Below are 25,585 nucleotides of genomic sequence, written 5' to 3'. Positions count from 1 at the left end.
CGTTAGTGTCATCCTTTCGATATCAACATTCGTGGGAAACTTCGTTTTTGACCACTGTTCGGAGCCAGTGCGCTGCTGCCTAGGTGCCCCGATCTAATCATTCCAGCTACCTGATTCAAGCGCAGGTAGCGCGCGTTTCATGTACAGCCAATATCAACGCCTTAACTGGCAATGTTCATTTATCATATACTGTAAGCTTGTTCACTTACTCCCTTATAATTAGGGTGTAAATTAGAAAGACTGTGGGTGTTCCAAGGGTGTTTTCTTGTTGAACGCCCTTTTGCGCTGAAAAAGGGTGTTTCAAGGGTGTTTACAAGGGGTGAAAAGATGAATACACCCGCATTACACCCATAAGGGTGTGAAAATTTTAAGAGTGCACACTAATTGAGCTAACGCACATTGTGTCATGCGCGCACAGCAAACAAGCAAACATCATTCGATGACCGCGGAAACTCATTGTCGAAATGCTGGTGTGAGGAAGAGCGGCAGCAGCAGCGAGCGAGTTGACCTCCGTGCTGCCTTTCGCTTCAACAAGAACTAAGCGGCGAGAACGCAGAGCACACGCAGCTATAGGCCCTCGGTGCCTCTGTGCTCATCGCAGATGGCTTACAAGATAGGCACCGTGCGGGTTCCGGCTAACCCTGTACTCATATCGCAGATCGCGTTCAAAAAAGTGCCGGCGCGGGAGCACTCAACGCATGCGCCACCAGAGCAGAACGTCTTTGCCTCCCCAGGTGCCTTGCGCGCGGCGGAAGACGGCAGGCTTCCCTCCCCGCCTTCCTCCCTTGCAGGCACGAATTCAAGCCGCCATACTCGGCTCAGCCTCGCCCGTGTTCACTCGCACCGACAGTATACAACGTGCGGCCATGGCGTCATCGCACTTGGACTTCGTGCGGAAAATCACGACGAAAGAAATGTGCCTGGAGTATCTCTATGCCTTCAATCGCAATAAAAACACCACTCGTGGGTCAAGCCTCTGGTCGTCCGTGCCTTCCCTTTGGGTCCGCCTCTTTATTGCGCAGACCAGTGTATAAATACAGTACCAACTCGCCCACCTTTCAGCTCGTCTGGCAAAAAATTCTTCAATAATTTTCCAAAGGCAACTCATTTATTCGCTGCTTTTGTAGTATTGTACTCATCACTATGTCCGGCTACTTCTAAAAATATATTCTTGATTTTGGGGTGCATTCTAATTTTGTTCACTCACTGCTCTCTGTAGTCTATTCACGTGTATACTGTGGGTAATAAAAATAAATAACTAAACAAATGCCTAGCCTACGTGAATCTACATAAAGGCGCACTTGAGATGACAGAACGAAGGCTTCTCTAAGCCACTCCTCATTTGAAGCCCAAAAGAAAGTGCACACCAATGTTCCGCAGACAGCTGTCTTACTTCCAGCGTTTATCTTCAGCTGCCATTCGAAGACCTTGTCTTCATATGCTTGTTCTCTTTTTGGCCATATCGCATCTATCTGTGTCCTTGCGCCATTCCTTACCGTTAGGCTATACTGCAATCATGGCGACAGATCGAATCAAGGGCAATGCACTGGTGAAGGCTCCTTTGTGCAAGAAAAAAATTTTTCCTTCTTTTTTCCCCGCGCCTTGCTTTCTTTATCGACCTTTCAAAGTTGGAGCTATGGCGTACCTAGAACACGCTGTTGCGTTCGGCGATAGTTGTTATTCGTTTTTTCGTGCAGAGAAAGCATCTCTTTTTCTCATTCTTGGGCTTCTTCACCTAAGTCCACTTCCATCAAGGGGATCAATGCTTGTGGTGTAGAGTTTTTTCAGGAAACGTTTCTGGCAGCCGAGTATGAGGGAGACGAATGAGAGCCCAGCCAATACCAGTCCAACGCGAAGGATTTGTCTTTCTCTGAACCGTGTGGGCGTGGGAGCGTGATAACTTCGACAAACATTGACCGCCTTAAGATCGCTGGGCTCTCTAGTCCGCAAGTTCTGTGCAGCCCTGTAAAAACCTGCTCGTGGCTCGATCTTGTAGGGACTAAAAATAAAAACAATAAATCCTCCCAGTTTGCTCAACTGTACTTTCAAATTTTAATTTCCAAATCGTGGGTGCTAAAATAAAATTCTTTGTTGCCAGAGGAGAAAGCCCACTTTCCCTTTCATGAATTTTGCACTCAAATCTTGGAACCAATAGCGCCGGTATGACGTCAGTCTAACGACAGTGATTTCACTAAAATTTCTAATATTGCGTGTTGTTATGTCCAGTAAATGTAAAGCATGACTGCGAGGTTCATTATGTTGTCGCTTTCGAACGTAGTGTTTGATTTATTGCTGAACAGTCAACCGATGAAGTGGGAGCTAGTGCCAGAATTGGAAGCCAGAGCTGACGTCTCCTCGTTTTTTTCGTTCTTGATTCGTTTCCGGATTTGAATGAATGAATGAACGAATGAATGAACGCATGAACGAACGAACGAACGAACGAATGAATGAATGAATGAATGAATGAATGAATGAATGAATGAATGTTACTCCATTGATACGGGCGCAAGCCATTGTGAACAGGGCCAGCATTACCAGACGACATCATCTATCGCTTCGACAATGTTGCACAGTTTTACTGAGACCAAACGGTACCGCTCCCACACTCTTAGGAAGATGCGTGCCCCGCGAACGGATCACCTCGCTTCTGAGCCGACCCAACTCAGGCCAGGGATCTCTTCACATAACAAGATATATTTTTACCTATCACGTGGAGAGATCAATCAAACTTGGTTATCCTTCATCTCCTGACTTCTGACGTAATCTTTTAACGTTGCACGTTCACCTGCGGCTTATCAACGAATACTGCATTCCCACCTGGCGATCCATGAGACTATGCAAATTTAGAAAAGCTGCTCTTGCAAAAGTGCATCTTTCTCAACTCTTTCTGTCATTTGAAACAGAAGGCAGGCCGACATACGCTTCTAATATGGAAGTAACTTGGTAACTTTCAGAAAGTGTTGGCTGTCTAACTGCGGTGGTAACTCTGCCGAGATAAAGGAAATACGCAGGAATGACCAGCTTATGAGGCATACCTTTTCTGCGTTAACTTTGCGTTTTCCTTCGATCACAAAAACGCCAGAGAGCATGAAGTGGTACGTGTGCATGAGTGTAGCTTTTTTTTTTAAATTCTAAGTTTACTTCTTCTAACAAGAGAACCACCGAAAAGCTAAGTTAAGGAAAATATTTCTCACGGATATTCCTCAACACTGCCCCCTACATTCAAATTCCAACTTTGGCGAGGAGATGCGCACATTAATGCAGCTGGCCGTCTCTTTATTCTTTACGATATGTTCGGTTATGGTAGACCGGGATCCTAAGCTCAGCTTGCAGCAAGCGGCTGGCAAGCACCAATATAATCATAAACAGCCAACCGGGTTCGTCGAAAATTTGATGATGATGAGTGGTGTTTAATGGCGCAAGGGCCAGGTTTGGCCAAAGAGCGTCATGACAGGTGGTAATGTTGACGATGTGTTGTGGGTGACGTGCGTAATGAACTCATCATGGTAGGTGAGATATGGCTGTAAAAGGGCCTAAAACTTCCGCGGTAAGTGGAGTAGACTACATAGGTGCTAAAATAATGATGATGACTAGGGTGTGATATGGGCTATGGCAATGGACTTTCGTTAAAACATGATGCAATAAAACTTAACACTGACAAGAGAGTTTCAAGAGAGCCCTTGAATGCAGGGCTGTTAGTCGTGTGCTTAAAAGTTACCTGGCCAGATGATTTTCAGTGTGTCCGTTTCGGCTAAAAACTCTAAGACTGTTTGCAGGTTAAAAAGAGGTTCATCGCTAAGAAAAAATGCAGGGTGAAGGGGTAAATTCTCGCGATATGCAGCAGGGAAATACTTTTTCCTCTCTGTTTCTATTGCAGGGCACTCAATAAGAGCATGGAGGACAGTGAGATTATAGCCGCACTTAGCACAAGTTGGAGGATCGCCCCCAGTCAAGAGATGAGAGTGGGTGCCGTATGTGTGGCCTATCCTTAATCGGCAGAGAAGTACTTCCTTGTACCTTGCTATTTTCCCATTTATCCAGTTCCCCAGTTTTGGCTTTATTATATGAATTAAGCTTATTCATTTTTTGTGTATCCCATTCGCCCTGCCAGTGATTCCTCAATTTACTGCGTAGAAAGGGCTTTAGGTCTGTGGCAGGGATGGGGATATTTGAATCTGCCTCGCTAAAAATTACTGACCTAGCACTTTCGTCAGCAGCTTCGTTGCCTTTTATACCTTTGTGACCAGGTACCCAGCATATTATAATCGATTGATTGCACATATATGCGGAACATAACAAGCTATACAGCTCATTAAAAACCGAGTTCTTATGCTTTCGTAAGCTAATTAGGGCTCTCACTACACTTAATGAGTCTGTAAATACAACAGCCTTAGCGATATTTTTTTGCCGTATGTGTTGAATAGCCTTAAGTATGGCGTATGCTTCCGCTGTAAAGATACTGGTGTGTGGGTTTAGTGGTCCAGATGTTGAAAGTGAGGGTCCCAGAGCTGCGTAAGCAACACCAGTTGGAGACTTCGAAGGATCTGTGTAAAATTCATCACATGAGTACTTTTCCTTGAGTTCTATAAAATGCGAATATATGTGTGCCTCCGGGGCTCGTTTCGATATTTCTAAGAACGAGATGTCGCATTGGATAATCTGCCACTCCCAAGGCGGTGGAAGCCGTGTAGGAGCCATTAAGTCATTGTGTAAAAGAGGGACCCCTGTTTTTTCTGATAGTGCTTCCAACCGGAGGGACAGAGGAGGCCTAGTGGCTGGGTGGTTACGAAACAGCCTAGCAGTGGACAAGTCACATATAGTGAAATGACAAGGATGTTCAACATCTGAGTTAACTTTTAGGGCGTAGGAGAAAGTTAAATATGTCCTTTGGTAGTGCAATGACCATTCGTTTGATTCGACGTAGAGGCTTTGCACAGGGCTAGTCCTAAAGGCGCCTGTAGCAAGGCGGATACCTAAGTGGTGAATAGGATCAAGCATTTTCAGAGCACTAGGTCTGGCAGAATTATAGACTATTGCTCCGTAGTCAAGGCGTGTTAATATTAGACTTTTGTAGAGCTTTAAAAGGCACCGCCTGTCGCTGCCCCAAGAAGTACGTGACAACAGCTTCAGCAGGTTCATAGACTTGAGGCACTTTGATTTCAGATACTTCAAGTGTGGTACAAAAGTCAGCTTACTATCTAAAAGGATTCCGAGAAATTTGTGTTCATGGCTCACAGATAGCCGTTCTCCATTTAAATCTATTGCGGGGTCCGCCATTATACCTCTCTTGTTAGAAAATAGGACGCATGTACTTTTTTGTGGGTTTAGTTTGAAACCGTTTTGGTCCGCCCACTTAGATAATTTATTTATGCAAAGCTGTACTTGTCGCTCGCAGATACTTAGGTTACATGATTTGAAGCCTATCTGGATGTCATCCACATATACGGAATAAAACATTGTATGTGGTATGGCAGTCTGGATCGAATTCATTTTGACAATAAAAAGAGTGCAGCTCAGCACACCACCTTGTGGAACACCGGCCTCTTGCGTAAATGGACGAGACAGAACGTTACCAACTCTAACACGGAACGTCCGATTGGAGAGGTAACTCTGAATCACGTTCAGCAAGTTGCCTCGAACTCCCATTTCAGACAGGTCACGGAGAATTCCAAAGCGCCAGGTTGTGTCGTATGCCTTTTCCATATCTAAAAATACTGACAGGAAGAACTGTTTGCGGACAAAGGCATCACGGATATTTGTCTCGATACGGACAAGGTGATCTGTTGTGGATCTGTGGTCCCTAAAACCGCACTGTAAGGGATCAAGTATTTTGTTGCTTTCAAGAAAATGGATGAGGCGATGGTTAATCATCTTTTCAAATAATTTGCATAGACAACTAGTGAGAGCTATAGGTCTATAACTGTTGGGTGAGGAAGGGTCCTTGCCCTCTTTGAGAATAGGGATTACGATTGCTTCTTTCCAGACAGAAGGAATGTATCCGGCAGAGAACATGGAATTGAAGAGTGACAGCAGTGTTTTTTGGGTTTCAGGGTGTAAGTGTCTAATCATCTCATACATTATTCTGTCACTTCCTGGAGCGGACTTGTTGCAACAGTTCAGTGAGGCTTGGAACTCAGCCATTCCAAATGGACGATTGTATACTTCGTTGGAAGTGCCTTTCCCACCCAGTGTCATCTGTTCTGCTTGTCGACGTAATTTTAGGAATGTATCTGTGTAATGAGATGTACTGGAAATGTGTTCGAAATGTGCTCCTAGACAGTCAGCCTGGTCCTGAAGAGTATCTGTTTGCGTGTTTACTAATGGTAGGGGATGAGTATCGCGGCCTTTTATTTTGTTTACTCTGTTCCAAGCTTTTCTTTCGTCTGTATATGAATTAATACTAGAGATGTATTTCTGCCAGCTTTCCCTTTTGGCAAGGCGGCGCGTCCTTCTACCTTCTGATTTTATTTTCTTGAAGCTGATCAAGTTCTCGGTAGTTGGGCAGTCGCGAAGGCGACCCCAAGCCTTATTTTGAATTTTGCGGGCTTCCCTACACTGCTCATTCCACCAAGGAATGCGTCGTTTAGAGGGTGATCCATTCGTTTGAGGGATACATATTGATGCAGCCTCCATTATAAACGCCGTCAAATATGTCACTCTATCATCGATTGAGAGAGTACAGATGTTCTCCAAGGTCAAATATGTCAGCTCTCTGTATCGTTCCCAGTCAGCACAGTCCACCTTCCAACAGGGCAAATGTGGAGAAAACTTATCGCTTTTTGTTCATTTTAAGACTATTGGGAAATGGTCACTCCCATACGGATTTTTGATCACTTTCCACTCCAGGTATGGCACTAGTGTACTTGATGTTATGCTTAAGTCAATAGATGAGAACGTTTTGTTTGCCACGCTGTAGAATGTAGGTTCTTTCTTGTTCAGTATGCATGCATTGGAAGATAAAAGGAAGTTTTCTAATAAGCGCCCTCTCGTATCACAACGAGAACTTCCCCAGAGGGTGTTGTGCGCATTTAAATCGCCCACTACAATGTATGGTTCGGGGAGTTCTGTGATAAAGCTCTCGAATTCTGTTCTGGAAAGTTGATGGCTCGGAGGAATGTAAAGAGAGCAAACAGTAACTAGCTTATCAAATAGCACGGCTCTGATTGCCACTGCCTCAAGGGGCGTTTGCAGATGTAAATGCTTACAGGCGATACCCTTATCGACTATAATAGCAACACCGCCTGACGAGGCGTAGGCGTCACTTCGATCTTTCCGGTAAATGGCATACTGTTTGAGAAAGTTAGTATGTGAAAGATTTAAGTGTGTCTCTTGCACACACAGCACCCTTGGATTAAACTTGCGAAGGAGTTCCTTAATGTCATCAAGATTGTGTATTAGACCTCTGACATTCCAATGCATTACTTGTGTGGCCATATTGGAAGTGTTTTATGGTGCGTGTGAAGAGATATGGATTAGGTTGGTTCAAGGGACCTTTCCAGGCCCCTTGACCCGGGGTATTTCTTTTTTCTTGGCGCGCTCCAGGGAGCAACGCCGTTCCTTCGGCGTCTGAGACGCCGGAGAAGTTTTTGCTACATCCATCGCCTCATCAGAGGCGCTGGATGATGCCCGCTCAGCGGACACGCGCGGGGTTTTTTCGGGCCTGTCTGCACGAGCAGTGGCCCGGGGACCGGCAGGCTCGGAAGTCTGCTGGCCCTTCGTGGTAGGGGGCGGAAGAGCAGTGGCTGCTCCCGCCAGGGGGGCTGATGGCGTAACCGCCGTCACACTCCGTGTGACTTGCGCGGCCGCCAAAAGATGTGGCGCTGCCCCCCGGCGCGTCACATCACTGTAGGACGGATTCGATTGATTGTGGACACTAAAGCGCTTGCGCGCTTCTGGAAAAGTGATGTTTAGTTTTACCTTCAGTTCGATTATTTGTTTTTCTTTCTTCCATGACGGACACGATCGTGAATAGGCGGGGTGGTCTCCGTCACAGTTAGCGCAGTGGGTTGGAGAAGAACAGTTGTCTGAAGCGTGGTCTTTAGATGCACATTTTGCACAAGTGGCACGCCCTCGGCAGCTCTGAGACCCGTGCCCAAAACGCTGACACTTGAAGCATCGGCGCGGATTGGGAATGTACGGTCGTACGCGTAGTTTACAATATCCCGTCTCTAATGAATCAGGTAGTTCACTTGTTCCAAATGTTATTATTAGATGCTTTGTTGGAATTTCCTTGTCGTCACGCCTTAACTTGATTCGTTGCACCTTCACCACGTTTTGGTCTTGCCATCCGTCCAACAGCTCGCTCTCACTAAGATCAAGGAGGTCGTCATCAGAAATGACACCACGCACAGTGTTCATAGACCGGTGGGGGCCCACAGATACAGGGATGTCACCAAACGCAACAAGTTTCGTCAGTTTGCTGTATTGGAGCTTGTCACGTACTTCCAGAAGAAGGTCGCCGCTTCCCATCTTAGTTACTTTGTAACCAGAACCGATTGCTTCTGTCAGGCATTTTGCGACCACAAACGGGGATATTGTACGGACTGTCTTTGTTTCGTGTTGACTATGTATTACGTGGTACTTGGGAAATATTTCTTTTGGTTTGAAGAGAAAGTTGAATGTTTCATCGGTGCGCCCCCTCTTCAGGGAGCGATCAAGGAGTGGGGGGAAATTTGAAGCCATATATAATTACTGTATTCGGCAGGAATGCCCGCCGCCCACCTCGGAGCCCAACCTGGGGACGTCACAGGATTAGAAACATTCTATTCTGCGTACGCCAGCGGTACAATCCCACTATAACCTAATATATATACCCAAGACTGGATATATTACACAAGGTTAACCCTTGCCGCCAGGAAATAAGGAAGTAATAAGAAGTGAAGAGAAGACAGGAGAGATAGAAAAGTGGGAGAGAAAGACGAAGAATGGAGAGGAGGACAGGAAAAGGCGACTGCCGATTTCCTCCAGGTGGGTCAGCCTGGAGGTGCCGTCTATGTGAAGCCGAGGCCGAAGAGGTGTGTTGCCTCCGCCGGGGGGCCTTAAAGGTCCAAACACCCAGCTTCAGCTCAACCCCCAGGATCCCCTTTTCCCCAGACACGGCTAAGCCGCGCACGGCTACACGCGGGAGGGCCCAACCCTCGTGTGCTCGGGTACGTGGTGTCGCAACACACCAAACGCCTGCTGACGCAGACGCCCCTGCGGGGTTCGTCGAAAATTTAATAACTCCCAAGCAAACTGTCCCTGTCGTCGCAAACTTCGGGCTATACTTTAAAGTGCATCCTAGAGCAGAAAGCCTCAGTGGCAGTGGCCGGAAAGACAGCCAGTAAAGACGTGGAGTGGGCTTGACGGAAATGTTATGTGTATCGGAAAGTCCATGGGGAACCTACGCCGCGTTCCTGCTCTTTGAGCGGTCGATAATTTGTCCTCAAACTGCAAACTGCTAACTTACATGTAAGCTCAGTAGATGGAGCGACTGCCTGGGTAGGTGTTCGTCTGCACCTGTGTAGTAAGGCGAATTTTTCTTCATATGCAAAGCTACACTTCTGAAGAATCCGGAAGACTTGCTTGTTTAGCTTCGTTAAAAGTGGATCGGTACACCCAATTTCTGTTCCCTGTTACCTCTGTGCAGAATTATTTTACTCGTTTACACTTTATTGAGCACTGCTGTGGGCAGTGTTGCCAACTTCAGCGAAAGTTTCTTAGGTCTAGAGCCTTAAGCATTGTCTAAGGAAATAAGAAAAATTCTCAACACCTAACAAAATTTTGCGATCACACATTGACGCGGTGAAACTGCTCACGTCACCACATATATTAAGGCACCACAAATTACATTCGCTTTCGCATTCAAACTATGAATTTTGACCGTACAGCAGCGCAGGGAAGGCATCTATGACAATTAAACGACAGGGTAACATGGGTCCTTTTATGAAGCGCTGCTACTGCGATTTCGCCATCCATACGTATAGCTGGGCTGCCGATGTCAGCGCCCTCTGACTGAAATATCTGCAATCGGTGAGACAAACGCACGCTGAAACCCCAAACAAAGCAGCATGGGTAAATCTGGGCCTAAGCGGCCACTATTACCACACGGTTTTATACAATTACCACCGCGAACTGCGGCGCTAGTGTCATGGAAGTTGCAGGTAGTCTTGTACAGCCAGCCTAGGAAAACTGGTTAGTACATGGATCTATCTAAGCTTCGTCTTTCTGGCTTTAAATGGCTTCGCGACTTTGCAATGCAATCATTTTCAAGAAAGTGCTGCATTATACATAATTGAATGAACATTATTAAAATTGACCGCCGACAGGATTCTAACGGAGGACCTCTAGCACAGAAGCCCGATATTTAAACCATTACGCATCGGACGCTTTTATTTATTACCAGTTTCATGATACAGAGTACAAAAAAAAAAGGCAGGCGACCCTAATCTTTCACTTAGGTGCCTCATAGTGGTACTCTCACTTCGGCGTTGGCGTGCTTTAAGTTAAGCAAGCGAACGTCTTTCCTCTGGCATGATATGCAGGCGAGGAGCGAGGGAAGGCGACGAGGAAGTGCAGCGCGCGCCACCTGGTGGGTCGTAGTCCCCTAGCGAGCACGCACGAAGCGCACCTTACGCGCCCTCTCCGGCGCTGACGTCAGAGCATGTAACGAGCACGCGCGCGCAGCTGGTGCGAGCTTGAAGTCTGTTTCATCGCTTGTATAATTAATAGAATGTTTGAAACTATTGTTTTCCCAGACCGCTTAAAAATAGCTACAGCAGTGTGCCCTGTTATTAAAGGAGGTGGTAAACGAGTATTCAATAACTACAGACCAACATCCGTTGTTCCAGTTTTATCTAAAGTATTTGAGAACGCGATAAAGGCTCGATTGTACAAATTTTTTGCTAAGTACAATGTGATCAGTGAGGCACAGTACGGCTTCTAGAAAAAAATTAGTCCTGTGAAGCAGCCCTTCTGAATATTAAACATGAATTAAAACATTGAACATAGGCTCTACACATTGGGCTTGTTTATAGACTTTAGGAAGGCATCTGATTCAGTATACCACGAAGTCCTCATGTACAAACTTAGCAAGTACGGCGTGTGTGGAGTGGTTCTTAAATTAATGAAAAACTCAAAAACCGCCATCAATACGTTAGAATAAATAACGTCGCATAAGTTTATGCAACTATAACCAGAGGAGTACCGCAAGGCCCATACTCGGCCCTCTGTTGTTCGTAACACATATAAACGATCTCAATGACATCTAATGTTCTCCCAAGCTAATAATGTATGCAGATGACACTAACATTTTTCCAGCGGTACATCCATTCAAGAACTTGATCATGAAGAGAATAATTACCCATATAAGCTGGCAGGTTGGTTTAGTTCAAGTAAGTTACTTCTAAAGATTAGGAAAACGGAATGCATAATATTTGCGTCAATCACTAAGCCACATAAATATAGAACAACTATTGTGTTTCAGGGTAGATAAACACATAGAGCAGGTAAAGACGCGGAAGTTCTTAGGAGTTTGGTTTACTGAAGGCTTGACGTGGAACACGCATGTGGAAAAACTAACAATAGAGCTTAGTGTAATTGCTGGATGCTTACGCAAACCGAGCCTAATCTTACCAAAATGTTTAGAGAATGCATTATATTACGCTCTGTTCTGTTTTAGGGTAACATACTTTATTTTGTTACGGCGGTCCTTGGGTGTAAAGAGGACTACGCGCTTTGTAGACGCCGCAGAATACACACGAGAACACCGGTTCACGGCGGCAGTCGTAGAAGTTAGCTCCCGGCTTACGCGCGCGTGTAGTGTCGCAGTGGAATACCCCGAAACAGCGAAAGAGGTAGCGATTGCGCTTGCGCTTACCGACCCCCTCTGCGAGGTAGTTTTTAGCGACTCACAATCCGCAGTTCGCAACTACGCGCGGGGGCGCATTTCCTCCGAAGCTCTCCAGATTCTAACGAAAGCTTGTCGACAGCACTTTGATAGCACCGTGATCATGTAGTTTCCAGCGTACGTCGCCACCCCCACCAACGAGGGCACCCCCTAACTTGAACGAGGTAGCACACCGCTCTGCGCGAGAACTGACCCGCCGTGCAGAATCGGAGACCGCCTCTTCGAGTTAGGAACTCCGTGTTAAAAACACGCGAGAACGCTTGGTCAGGTACAATGATATCACCAAGCACTACCAGCTAGGCAGGTGGTTGCTGCCCCCACTTCACCCCATGCTGAGACGTCGCCAGGCAGTCGTCTGGCGACAATTGTAAACACAAACCTTCCCCAGTCTGGTGCGATTGCAGCACATTTTCTCCACGCAATACCCGACTGCTCTTTGCAAATTGTCAGCAAACTAGAGCGACACTGTCACACATGTTGTGGGAGTGTAGTGTTAGATCAGTTACAATGGCAGTAGCTCCGGAGGCTCTTGCGTCTAAATGGGCCGCTGCTCTGCGCAGCTCCAACCTCAAGACACAAGAGTGTGCTGTCCAGCAAGCCTGAGAGGTGGCCACGAGGTAAGGCCTCGAAGTCCCCTCATGGGAGACCTGATCCCGGGTTGTCAAATTTGCCGGATTCAAAATAATGTTGTTTCCATCCATCCATGGTACGGGGTCCAACCACACAAACAAATCAGCAAACGCTAATAATTCTGCAGAAAGAGTTCTGCGAGCATTCGAACAATATCATGGCCTTATCAGAGGCTTCACTACAAAACCCCATTTTTTTAAATATTCAATGCTAAAAGTAATGCAAATATACTATTTCAAGCTTTTACAATGGGTTATGCAAAGAAACCTGGATGTTTTCAGAGTAGATCAGCGGGTACAATGTAAACATACGTCAGCAACCCAAAAAATCACCAAGACTGAGGACAAACTATAGTGAAGAACAGACAGAATACGAAGTATTCTGGGATTGCTAAATCGCCTACATGGTCTCATAGATTCTGATCATATGCATTCTAGTACCATGCTCAAGTCTATCCTGACACGTAATGATATTGAGTTCGCTTAAATAATGAAATGTTTTGTCTTGTCATACTTCGTCATTTTGCATTGTGTGATACAAATGTTTTTTTTCTTCATATGAACCACACGTCTGTGTTAACTTAGTTGTGTTACATTGAGAATGTAAATGACATGCGCCATATTTTGTTGTTGTTTTCTTTTTCTTCTCTTTTTTTACCCTGTTTTTCTCTGCTGTGAAAAATCATTGTTCTCGAATTGATTAGGCGTACAATATTGTGTCATGTACATCGTCCTGCGTACCGAACTGTAATAGGAGTAGAGACCATTTGTCAGGCTATGTAGCCTTTCGCCTCTGCCCCGTTCCTGTAAGCAGGCAGGACAAATAAACTTCAAGCGGGCGAGCGAGAGAGCGAGCAGGTGGGCGCCGGGAGAGGAGAAGCGAGAGAGGAGCAAGTGACGTCACATGCGCTCTGCTAGGCAGATGTTCAGTCCATGCCAGGCAACTGTTTTCCCTTAATGAGCAGGTTAAACACCATGCCACATTCTTGTGTGTGACATAATTAGTGACGTCATTACTTCCGGTTTCTACTTCCGGGCTTCCAGGAATTTCACGAAAGTCATGCTCACGTGGTGGGTCTCTAAATTCTACGATTCTGTTCTTTGGTACGCGGTTATCAGGGATATTTAATTAATTCTTATTATTCCAGACACTGCAGTTATTCAACTTGCAACTAAATTTATGCTCTGATATCATATCTATAACGAAAACCACGAATTTTGTGCTGTACTATTCTTTTTCTTTTTGTTTTTCTCAACTATATTTAATTTCATCCCCGGTCATATCAGGAGGTGAAATATTGTAAAACGCTCTCCTGTATGCGCCACGTACGCATGGACAAGCGGAATCTTTGCAATTAGCAGCGGTTACGCGTGGTTGCAGAGGCTGATTACCTTCCGCAATAAAAAAGAAGTTAAAATTGCTTGAAAATGTAGGCTAATTGAAGCTCAGATAAAGCGTAATAAACAAAACCACAAGAACATCTCGAGCCCCCAGCACGTAGCTCAGACAAATGCATGTAGTACCCATCATTTCCATGGTGGGTGAACGATCGCAGCACCTTTGTTGGAATCTGTATAACCCATACCCAGCGCCGAGCCCAATGATGCGCTTGTAACGCTACGCAGCCGACTACGCCCCGTTGTAACAAATTTTACCTAGATCAGCCCATAGGCAAATAAACTGAGTCCCAGTAGTCATGTGTATAGGAGAGGTTTGCTTTGAACGCAAGATGGAAAGACAAAAATTAGCCGCGTATCTTCGTTTTTCGCTGCAAATGACGCGTATTGCGGTGCTACAACAGTAGGAGCCATAAAAAAGAAGATCCACATATTTTACATTGCTGTCGTGAAGTGGCGTACTGTTTTGACTCTGCTTCATTCTGGTAGGGAGGAATTTAACAGCAAGATTATCCAGACATCTAGGGAATATTTTTTCTTTAGATTTCGAAGAAAATTGGCTTCGGAGGTTGGCAGCACTAGTTGTGGGTGTGCCGGAAGTGATTGATCAGATCTTAAGAAATCACCGTGTAACATAATTAAAACCAAAGTGCTCTGTTATTATGCTTCCTCATTCGAGTGATACCGCGGGGCATGGCCCATGATTTCTGGCACCAATTTCTGGGTACAAGATAATTGATAATGAAGGCATACCTTGGTATTACAAGCAAGGCTTTTCTTTTTATCTCTTCTCATATTTAGCGTAAGCTGTCCGTCATTTCGTTGGTGCATTTTGAAGAACATGTGACTTGATTTGTTTCATATGTTATTACAGCTGATACGCTGTTACACTGTTGTATAGGCATTGAATCCCTGCCAGCATGCTCTGCCCATGGAAGGAGTACTGAACTAAGAACACGGAGTACAATAAATTGCTCACGGAAAGATTCCGTACCAACTTGAAAAGTAGAGGAAAATTTCGACGCTTACAAGTGACTCAAATTTCAAGTAGCCTAGAACGTGTGTCGCCTTGTAATATATGCTCTCTATTTACGCGAAGCCGAATACGAAGCTGCTCCGCACGCTGCAGAGTAGGGCCGCCTAAGAGGCGGGTCTAATAGCACCGAATTTATAAGCAGTATTTCAAATCAAATCTGCCTTGGTTACTAAGCAGCTGAAGAATAGGCGGCTCAAATACATGCGGCCCAGTGGGTCATTTTGAAAGGGGAAAAAATTTACTACGCACATTTGTCACCCAGAGTTACTTTGCACCTTGTTTCGTACAAATACCACCTCCTAGGAAAGGTTGTCTTGAAGTCGTCAACAGTGGTCGAACAAAGGCTTTCTCATACTGAAGCCAACGTCCTCAAGAGGAACCTCACAAAGATGCGTGACCTCTGCACCACTCTCCGCAACATTGACTCTGGCTAAAATACATCCCTTTTTCTAAGTACCGATCAGTTGTAAGAAAGCGTTGTAGTTCTAACCTTTCTGCTAAACATTCCTTTTCGGTATAGCCAAGGAAAAACGAGTTGATGCAAGTAAGGCTACATCCCAGGATTGCCAAAAATGAATTCAATAATAAACAGAAAAGATTTTGTTCAAACATTAGGCCAACTTAAATCACCAAGTCTCGCAGTCCATCACGAAGTTTCGCGGCATTGTTGATCACATGCTATCAACGCTTTACGTGTATACATGCTGGTCTAAGAGTCAATGCACTGCTCAAGGCTACTCTTCTTCCCTGTCTGTTTGTAACCTAGATAACATCGTCAAATAACGCGCATTGTATATAATGCCAAAGCACGACGATCTATCAACCTGGAATTGTGGGCGTAAAACAAAAACTAAAAGAAACAAAAAACCCACTGCAACTCGGGGACTTGCAGGTGGCGCAGTTTCCGTCTGCTGCCTCCTTTGCCAATAAGGGATTGCGCCAGGGAAACCCTTGAAATTTCATTAGAGCTTCTCCGGAAACAGCCTGGTATTGATTCTTCCACAATGCGGCGAGGTTTTATTGAAATTGCCCTAATAAAATATGCAATGCAGCCCGGCGTTAGCAAATGCGTTGAAGTTAGAACGTTCCGCGAGTCGACGCCTGCCACCCAATACAAATGACTTCGGTTCCTTCGGTTACTTGTTTTACGCCGCACTTGCTTAGCTCTGGGTAAGTAATTGGGCTTGAACATCGCGCTGAAATTTACCTAAATACATTTCGGGGTTTGCCGTGCCGAAACCACGCTTTGATTAAGAAATGTGCCGTAGTGGAGGAAGTAATTTTGGCCAGCTGGGAATATTCATCGGGTCCTGAGTTCACGGCCCATGGGCGCTTCCGCATTTTGCCCCTGCCAAACTGCGCACGGCGTGGGCGGGATTGGAACCCGCGAGCTCGTGCTTAGCACGTGCTAAGCCACCACGAGGAGTAACAGCGCTTCCCTGAGATTCCGAAGATGAGCGTAAGCTTATGACATTGTTTTGTGGAGGCGTAAGTAGACGCGTGTTTAGGAGAGTCAGACGACAACTATCTGTTTTCACTAGCATTGCTGCGACGGGTTTTCCTTTCGGCTCACTGGACGCCTTAATCGAACATGTCTAAATAATTGTGCAAATAAAGACATATGAGGAGCAGTACATGCAACACATATTTAATGTCCAACGTCCTTGAATCGGTATATTGCACATGCAATCCCAGCATATTGTAGGGGAGCGTCACGCGTTGTGACCTCAAAATCCGTGCCTTCTCCGAAATCGTGATGGCGAAGGCGTCATGGACCACCGAGAACTGCAAGGATAACAGCGAAAAAAAAAACGAACTTGCACCCCCAGTTTTCATGCCTTTTTCTTCATCTTTTGACGCGAAACGTCTTTACGATTGGTCAGATGGACCCGCTTACGAAACCCGCGTGCAACAAGAACGTCTTATCGTTTATATTATCGTTTATATCTTCGCAACCGCACTAGTGACGCGTCTTGCTTTGGTATCGTTATGTATCGGAAAAACCTTTACTCGATCAACGTGTTTAGAGTGAGCAGATTGAGCCCTGGTTGTGCGACATGTGGCGCAATCGGAGCCAAATTCAGCCTCTCGCTCGATGTTCAGTGAGGCGTAACTCGGCAGCACACGCTTGTCCATCCGAGTGGAAGGGGTCGCGTTTGAGAGACCTCGCCCATTCATAGTAGGTATGATTCATCAAGCTCAAACTGGTGCTCATCAGGAGGTGTAAGGTCGACAAGTGTGCACATTGTTGCAGAATTTACCATACGTACACGGCCATATGGCTACCCTGCGCCCAACACGTGCGGTTCACAGATGGCATGACATAAAAGTGGGAATGAAATGCACTTTACCATCCCATTGCGACACCACTGAGACACAGGTCTTAAAAGTTTTAAAACATTACTGAAGATGAGCATTATGAGGGTGTGTACACATGTGAAATGAGTAAAAAATGCGACAACACTGTTCATTATAGCACTCGGCATGTCAGTCAGGAAAAGATTTTTCCTGGTGGCAGTTTCATGCGGAATCTCTCAAGCTGTAAACTCCCATTTTGCCACAAGGTACAAAAACCCAGCTTGACTTAAATTTCGTTTCATAGTGTGAAAGTGAAGACTTGCCAGCAAACAAAACACATTGTGTGACAAGTACCCACCCTCCCCGATTGCAAAGTTTGGCGAATAAAAAAAGACATTCTGAACAAACCATGACCACATTTGACAAATACCAGACAGAAGACGTCGTCTGTTTCAAGCAAAACATGCACAATAAAAGTACAGCTGCGCAACTGTTTCCTCCCATCCCTGACCCCCCACACATAGAAATAAAAAGGAATTGTTCTGTCGTACCTGCGACGATAGTGCTAAAAACTGATCTTTCTTGCACCAGACCTCATGCTGTACCTGTGGAGGGTGGTCAGGATGTAGACATCTGTCGTGTGCACTCAAGACATGGGGGGCAGACTGCCTTTGCTGTACGGCCAACTTGGTCCGCGCAGTTGTTACACCCCTCGGAAGTCTCGTAAAAAGATCATTTTCCAGCAGAGTCGCAAAACGCCTTTTTGTTGCGACAACAGGTAGGGTGCCGTCTAGCGGGGAAGACGCTCTGCCGCCCTAGTTGACAGAGAACACAGCCTGTCCACCACGAAGGTTGTTTCTGACCAGCAGTGGGAGGAGGATTGTCAGTGCAATGATGGCAATGGCAATGGTGTTTACGAAGATTCCCAACACGTGCGGTTCACAGATGGCGGTTCATGCACAGGAGCCCCAAAGTGAGATGAGCTGGAACGGCGCAGGGCAGTCTCGGAGCGCCCAAAGTAGGAAGTTAATTTCTTTTGCCCAGTGGCCAAGCACCCTTTGCAAAATATACGAGCCGCCTACAAATAGGGATTCTGCGCGATTGGACAATTTGACAGTAGGATCCCAACTAGCTTAAAGAAGCAAGACATGTAAGATTTCTAATGTATGGATTACTGTAACATGTGTATTCGGTTACGTTATTTCTGCCTCTGGCTCGCAATACGTCGTCTGCAACACGTACAATACATTTCACGTCCCACACTGCATGCGGCTGTGTCCCTAATACGGCCTACCCGATTTTATTTTTCTTGAGGGCACAGGGCTTCAGAGCGGGCCTCTATGAAAACGCTCAGACAGCCCATAAACATATTGCAGGGCTCTTTATCATAAGGAATTTATAATCCTTACTCATATTTCATAAAGCCTGCACTTGGCTAAATGGGTCAGGACTTAAATCAGCCAGTAATGACACGCTATGACGCTTTCTTTAGAGTTTGTCTGTTAAAAATTGATTAAAATCAATAGCGTTGTAGCTCCTTTCAGGTGAGTTCCTTACAAAAAAGGGGAATTACATGTTTAAAATATAGCAAAGTACAGGTGGCTGATTAGAAGTATCTGCTAATTACCTTTGTTATTACTACTTCGGGGCACCCGTCGGAATTGCGAAATTGAAGCCCGGTAGCAGTGAAGCCATGCCTGCTTAGCAGAAATCCCAAGGTCAGCACTACTTTTTAAGACATTCGTGACTAAAATTCACTAAGCATACAATGGAATTCTAGTTATGTTCCTAAAACCCCGGTTCCAGCAGTTCGGGATGGTCTGAAGGCTAATGCCAATGCATTATTTAGCAGTTTCTGGGGACGGACTCGACGAGAGTAGTGATAGGTTTAGACTTCTGCGAAGCAGGCGTTCTCTAAGAAAAATAAAAGAAAAGAAAAAAGAAGAAGGAGTTACGTGTCGAAACTGCGATCCGATTCAAAGGCACAGGGAGGTGGGATTCATTTTGACCATTTGTGGTCCTTTGATGTGCACCGAAATATGGGTACTGGAGCGCTCTTGCATTTCGTCCCTTCCAAAAACGGCCACCGTGGTGGGGATCGAATCTGCGACGTCGTGGCCAGTAACGCAATGCCATGGGCATCGGCCTAACGCAGCGGGGGCACTATACCTCACATTTAATTTCGTAATATCAGCATAGGCATTAGAGGTAATAAATAAAACGCAATCTGTTAATCTTGTTAACTAGTGAAGCGGATATTGCGATTGTTTCAGCAGCATTCGATTTGCTGTGCTGGCAGCTGCATGAAAGACACAAATGGCAATGACTAACAACTGTGCATTCGTCGGCTGTTTATTATTCGCAAACGCACATAAAAACCTATACTGATGGAGAGAGGTCAGAATAGAGTGAGCAGTTTCATTTCAAAAAATTACGGTAACCAGTCAAGTGTAACCCGAATAAAACCCGACATTTCGTTGCAAGCACCAAGTGCTCGGCGTGATACTTCCCTTCTATTATTACTTCGTAGATTCCTTGACACAGTTGGCCTACCCTTATGAAACCTAAAAAAAGAAAGCATCTCTTGACGTCACAAAGATTGCACAATCAGTTCAGCCGCACTCGAATTTCGGGCAATGCACACGCTTTTAATTTTTCAGCTTTGCCCCGTGTGGTCCGTTTATGGATCGCTCTCCCAGATAACATCGCTTGCCCGAACAAACGCAGTGCATTTTGCATTCTTCTAATCGATCAATAGGCCGTTTCAACCGTTTAGCACGTCCTGCCATCTCTTTTCTTTCCTGCATTTCTCTACAAGCTAATAAAAGAATTTCAGTGATCCAGATTTTTTTTACTGTATGTATTACTGTATGCAGGCAAAAAGTGTATAGTGCTGTCATGTTAATATGGTATTGTGTTCACTGTTTTTAATGTTATTGCTCTTCATATTTGCTAATAGCGTATTCATGTTCCATAGCGCTGCGCTGCGTGAATATTCCTTTCATTGTGCTGACGCTTTTTTGCTTCCTAATTCCTTACGAATGTGTTAACCTATTTCCCTTCTTACACAATGCCTTCTCGAAGGCCTGTAAGGTACTTGTAAATAAACAAATAAATATGATAAGAAAGTGTTCCAGTGGGAAAGAAAAGCGTGCACAAAAGAAGTTTAAGCAAGTAATATGGGCACTGTAGCTTTAAGAAAAAGATGGCTTTGTCTATTTTCTGACAGTAATTTTTTTGCACTGAACTTTTCCTGTACATTTGTCAAGCGCTTGCGAACCATAAACAGTTTACAGTTATGAGGATTCTCGACCTTGTCTTCTTGCTTTCCTTTTTTTTTATGTCATCATCATCATCATCATCATCATAATCATCATCATCATCTCCAGCAGCATCGAGGTGCGTCACGTGCAACGCCACTGGCGGCGCTCCCAGTCATTCGAGCGTTACGAGACGCCTGGTAGATGACAGGGCGCTGTTCCTCCAGCCCGGCAGTAGTTGGCCTGCGTGAAGTGTCTCGCCATGTCGCCACCGCGTATAGTTTGAACACCACCCGAGGAGTTGAGGCTAAGCTAAACTCTGCTTAGAATGACAGAAAGCTGAGCTAGTTGGTAAAGATTCTTTATGCAGAAGGTGAGGCCTGCAGACAGGACACAAGAGAAGAGAAGTGGACAACACGGCGTTCGTGTTGACCACTTCTCTTGTGTCCTGTCTGCACGCCTCACCTTTTGCTAAACTCTGCTATTGTTCTCAATGCTTCGTCTTTCGTGCGACACTGCCAGGTAGTGTTTGTTGGGTTGCTGTCCTCAAAGGCTGCATATAGGTGAAGTGCAAAAGCGTTTCTGTGCCCATATTTGAGTAACGTGATAAAAAGCCCGCATGATCTAAATCATTCCGAGACTTTTCACTGCTGTGCCCCTCACAACTCTACAAATTTCTAGAACATAAAAGTTCATCGGTTCATCATATCTTTCCAACCTGAATGATTCAGCTTTTCTCGTGCCTAAAGTTTATATACATATTTGCATCAACATTTCAGGGAAAATCTACGGGCGCAGAATAAACTATTGTTGTGGCCGCGCAATGACGGAGGGCATCCTCACCAGAAATAGGCATGAAGTTCTCCCTGTTCTCAGCGGGATAGGATGAAAGTGGGCACGATCAGGCCACACGAGCCAAGCCGCATCAGAATATGCAGACACGAACTACTACAAGACGCGTAAACACTTCTTTAGAGTCCCACCAGTTCTTTTAGTTTTGAGTTAGAGACGCGGAAGTAACGGGAAAACTTTCTCTGCTGCGTGATCGAGCACCTTAGCGCAGTTTCGCGAAATAAAATTTGTGACATACTTGCCCTTGGAAGCCACTAACTTGCCACTGAAAAACGGATGGTAGTGACGTCAAAGGACAACAACAAGGACCCGAATATTTTCTAATTTTTTAGGGGACCACGTATAGCATCCGGTCATTGGCACAAGGGAGCTTTTTTGCGCCATTGATTGACACTTCAAAGCACAACACCTGCAGTTTCACATGTGTGAAATGAAAGTTGGGTTTTGCTGTATAAAAATTCTTTTGGTTTGCTCCTGAAAACAAAACACGATCAAAATGACGTGTTTTTTGTAAACTAGCGTTAATAGTACCTGCATACTATTATTTAAGGACTTTTTTTCTCGGACCAACGATATTTTCATAAAACATGTAAGTTCGCGTTAAGGAACGACCAAGCTGTCAAACGAAGGCATGTGCATTTTAACAAAATTTGCGTTCACTAGAGCAATTACTACTGACAAGTTTTTCTAGATTTTTACATACATATAAAACAAAATTGCTAAACTGCCATACCTAAACCTAAACATTAGATATTAGATGCAAAGTTGGTATTAAAATGTCTCTCGGCAAGAAGAGGCAAACACGCTTTATGAGGCGTGTTTGACATGTTTTGGATGCGGGGTTATTGTAGCAGAGTCTCAAAGTTGTTAACGTATAGAATCTCCCTTCGCAGTATTCAGGAATTCTAACTTCTTAATAAATTTGAAAATCTGTCATAAATTTGTCCATAACAAGTGCAAGAATTTTAGTTTTCACGAGGCTTCCGAGGGAGGAGCGTACCTCTAACCAAGCTACACACGTGAATAGCTCATTTTCAACAAAGTAAATAGCAGAAGGAAAGGTAATACTCTTAACCAAAGAGATGTGGAAGCTTGGAGAGAAACTCACAAAGCCTTTCCTCCGAACAATGTGATTCCGATTGGCCATCTGCCATTGCTAATATTTCCAACGTACAATTTCTTGGCACTCACCCTTACTAAAACTTCTGGCGTAAAAAAAAAACAAAGCTTATTTGTAAATACGGACCCTGGCTTGCTAACCTGCTTGAAGGAATAAAAACTTAGCTGTGAGAAAGATCATGAAACGAAAACGTGAGCTAAGATTGTTCGCAGCCGTTCTTTTCCATCTATTTTTCTAATTGAGGAATTTCCGAGTAACTCAAACGAAGCAAGCTCAGTGGCTGCTGATGAGGTGGCACGAGATATCTTGGAGCATCGTCGCAACAGATACTGTCGGAATTACAACTGTATCTGCGTATATAGCTGGTAGTTATTAGTTGGACCATTGATGTGGTCATGTAGGTAGCTTGGGAGATTGAACTAGTTGCCATCGAGAAGCGTCCCAAGTGCTACAGCATGTGGGGCTCGAGAAGGAGTGGGATTCAAAACTGATGGGAATGTTAACTGGTCAGTATTTGAGATGAACAAGAAACGTTTAGAGTGTTTGCGCAACGGAAATAGGGAATAGATGAGGGCGGCAGCGTCACAGGCATACGGTATGCATTAAGAGATCAGGCAGACATGCGCAAGATAGCAAGAAACAGGTACATGATAGTGGAGATAGATTGCGATATGGTAAGACAAAAATGGGAAGCCCACGAAAACGAAACCATACCGCTGTAACGTCGATCTTACTGATGCGCCGTAAAATTTCCTATTTAGAATGTTCAATTATGAGAAATCTATGAGACAATCTCTTCTTAATATGTGTTCGACATATTAAGAGCACCAGGACAAGCCTTGGTGACTGATGGTGCGGACATATCGGCGTGTCCTTCAGTAAATTAGAACATGGTTATTTACGTTTTCGTGAACCATTTAATATTTTGCTCTTAACCATTTGATCATGGAAGCGTCCAAGTCTTGCATACAAAAATAATTCAATGATGGCGTCATCGCCCTCTGCCGCCTCGCGCGTATTTTCAGACACGCAAATCACAAGAGAACATTTATTGCATCTGCTCGCACTCTATTATGCAAGCTGTACAAATAAACGTCAGTTCTACTCACTTGTAATCAGCGTATATTGAGATATCAACTCAACTTGGTAAGCAAGATTGCAGAGGACCACTAAGTTGAAAAGTGTAGTGTGTGGAACACCATCTAGTGGGACACCTCCGCTGATGCTGCACTGAGGCGTTGGTCTGTCTGCCATATGCAAACAGTAATCTGTCCATCAAGCACCTGTATACCCAGTGAAGTGCAGAGTCTCGGAGCAATGTAGCCGTTGCCATGTAATGCTGGATTGCTGGCTGATAGAAGCCAAGAAAACGGTAACCCTGCAGTGGCATCGCATCTTGCATTCAGGAGATGCGGGCAATAAGATTACTGTGGTAATATAACAAAGAATTGCCAATGAAAGAAACATGACTTAGCTGGCAACATTTGATACTACGTGTCGAACATTAGCAACCAGAGAAGTCCTTAGGAGAAGAGGATGAAAGGACTAAGGGATGAAAGGTATCGTGACGAAGGGATGGGACTGTGTCAGAAGCCTAAAATTGTTGCAATAGTGACTGATGCAGGGCACCTCAGGTAACGCACGGACACTTCTACTGTTTCATCCATGAAATAACCAAATAAATAAAAAATGCTTGGCGCATTGTATTGCAACCAATTTTCAGAAGAAACGTGTTTCGGCGAATGTTGGCGCTTAGGTGAACATATTTGAAAAACACTCGTCCTCGTCGTATGCGTTCCTTCCTGCCTATGTTAACTGCTTCCCACCTTGTTGTATTTGGAGTGACACTACAGACACTGTGAACCGGGCGCGACACACTTGTCTAAGTGGTGGGGTGAGCGAGTGAGAACTGAAATGCAAGGCGTGGAGTGGGACCTTGTAGAAAAGAGCTAGAAGAGAACAGCCCTAGAGCAAGCCTAATCACCTACCAATGAGTAAAGAAGCGATACACTCTAAACCCCTTGAGTGCACGGCAGCCGTCGCTACTTTGGCAAAGGAATGCTTCGGCGCAATGTCTGAAGACATAAAGCTTGAGTGCGACGAAGAAAAAAACGCATCTGGCAGCTATTGATCGGAAGCTCAAAGGAAGTACACAGAGTGGAGGATGTAGCAAAACACGGTGGGAAGAAGGCAGGCAGGCGTTTAGGGACTCAATATCTAGATTGCTTTGCTCAGACAAAAAAAAGTTCCTGTCTAAGGTCGAAAGGCCAGTGACAACGACAAAGTGTGACACAGAGCAACGGGTGATGCATGCAGATTCTTGAGCAAGGCCAGTTTTCTTCTGATTGTGCCACGCGACAAAGAGTAGTCTCGCCTGCACCAAACTGTAATCTATATTTACGTGTGACACTTTTGCTTTGAACATTCCGACCCTCTGCGAGTAATTGGTGTAATATCATGCTACTCGAATTTCGTTAAGCGTTTTCACGCTTCCACTCGTTTTATTTGCAGATTGGTATTATAAGTATATACACCAGGTCGCAATATGCACTTGGGCTAATTGGATGGACATAGTACCAATTGATGTTCTTAGAAAGAGGCAAATGTATAGAGTAGCAATGACCAGGCGCGTACAATAACTGTAACGTTTACTGCAAGGGAAAAATTGTCATTCACCTGAGCATATGGAAAGAATTGACAAAGCTGTGCCGCTCAATTATGAAGGGCACAGAGATGCACTACTCTAACGTGAACGGCAGTTTCTCCATTTTTTTATGAAACTCCCCCTTCCAAATTTCGGAGTTGAACTTAGCTTACTATATACATAGCAAACAAGCTCAATATGTTCGAGATGTTGCACAAAATGCACATTCCTGATGCCTCCTATTCTCAATGAGGATGGCGAATGAAAAAAAAAAGCTACTAAATGTAAAGAGACACTGATCGGCGAAGTGTTAGACTATCTATATGAAGAAACACGGCAAAAATTAAAGGTACTCATGTACAAAAGTGCGCTAATGCACGCCCACTCCTTCAAAGACACTCGAGAGCTAAACCCTTTAGCTAAGCCCACCTTGAGAACGAGACAGAGGGGCAACCATGAAA

At 44.9% G+C, this 25,585-nt stretch overlaps 1 long non-coding RNA gene across 1 annotated transcript in view; it reads right to left on the bottom strand.

The window, feature by feature from the left end:
* Window positions 1–16,597: 16,597 nt before the first annotated feature.
* LOC135914222 (uncharacterized) overlaps window positions 16,598–25,585 on the bottom strand; it is a 176,890-nt gene continuing 167,902 nt past the window's right edge. Inside the window, exon 4 of the long non-coding RNA XR_011515035.1 lies at window positions 16,598–16,735. This is a non-coding gene — a long non-coding RNA (uncharacterized lncRNA). The remainder of the gene's footprint in view (window positions 16,736–25,585) is intronic.

This window comes from Dermacentor albipictus, chromosome 6 (genome assembly GCF_038994185.2).
Source record: "Dermacentor albipictus isolate Rhodes 1998 colony chromosome 6, USDA_Dalb.pri_finalv2, whole genome shotgun sequence".
In the NCBI taxonomy this organism is placed as follows: Eukaryota; Metazoa; Arthropoda; class Arachnida; order Ixodida; family Ixodidae; genus Dermacentor; species Dermacentor albipictus.
This window is presented reverse-complemented; position numbering and strand designations above follow the sequence as displayed.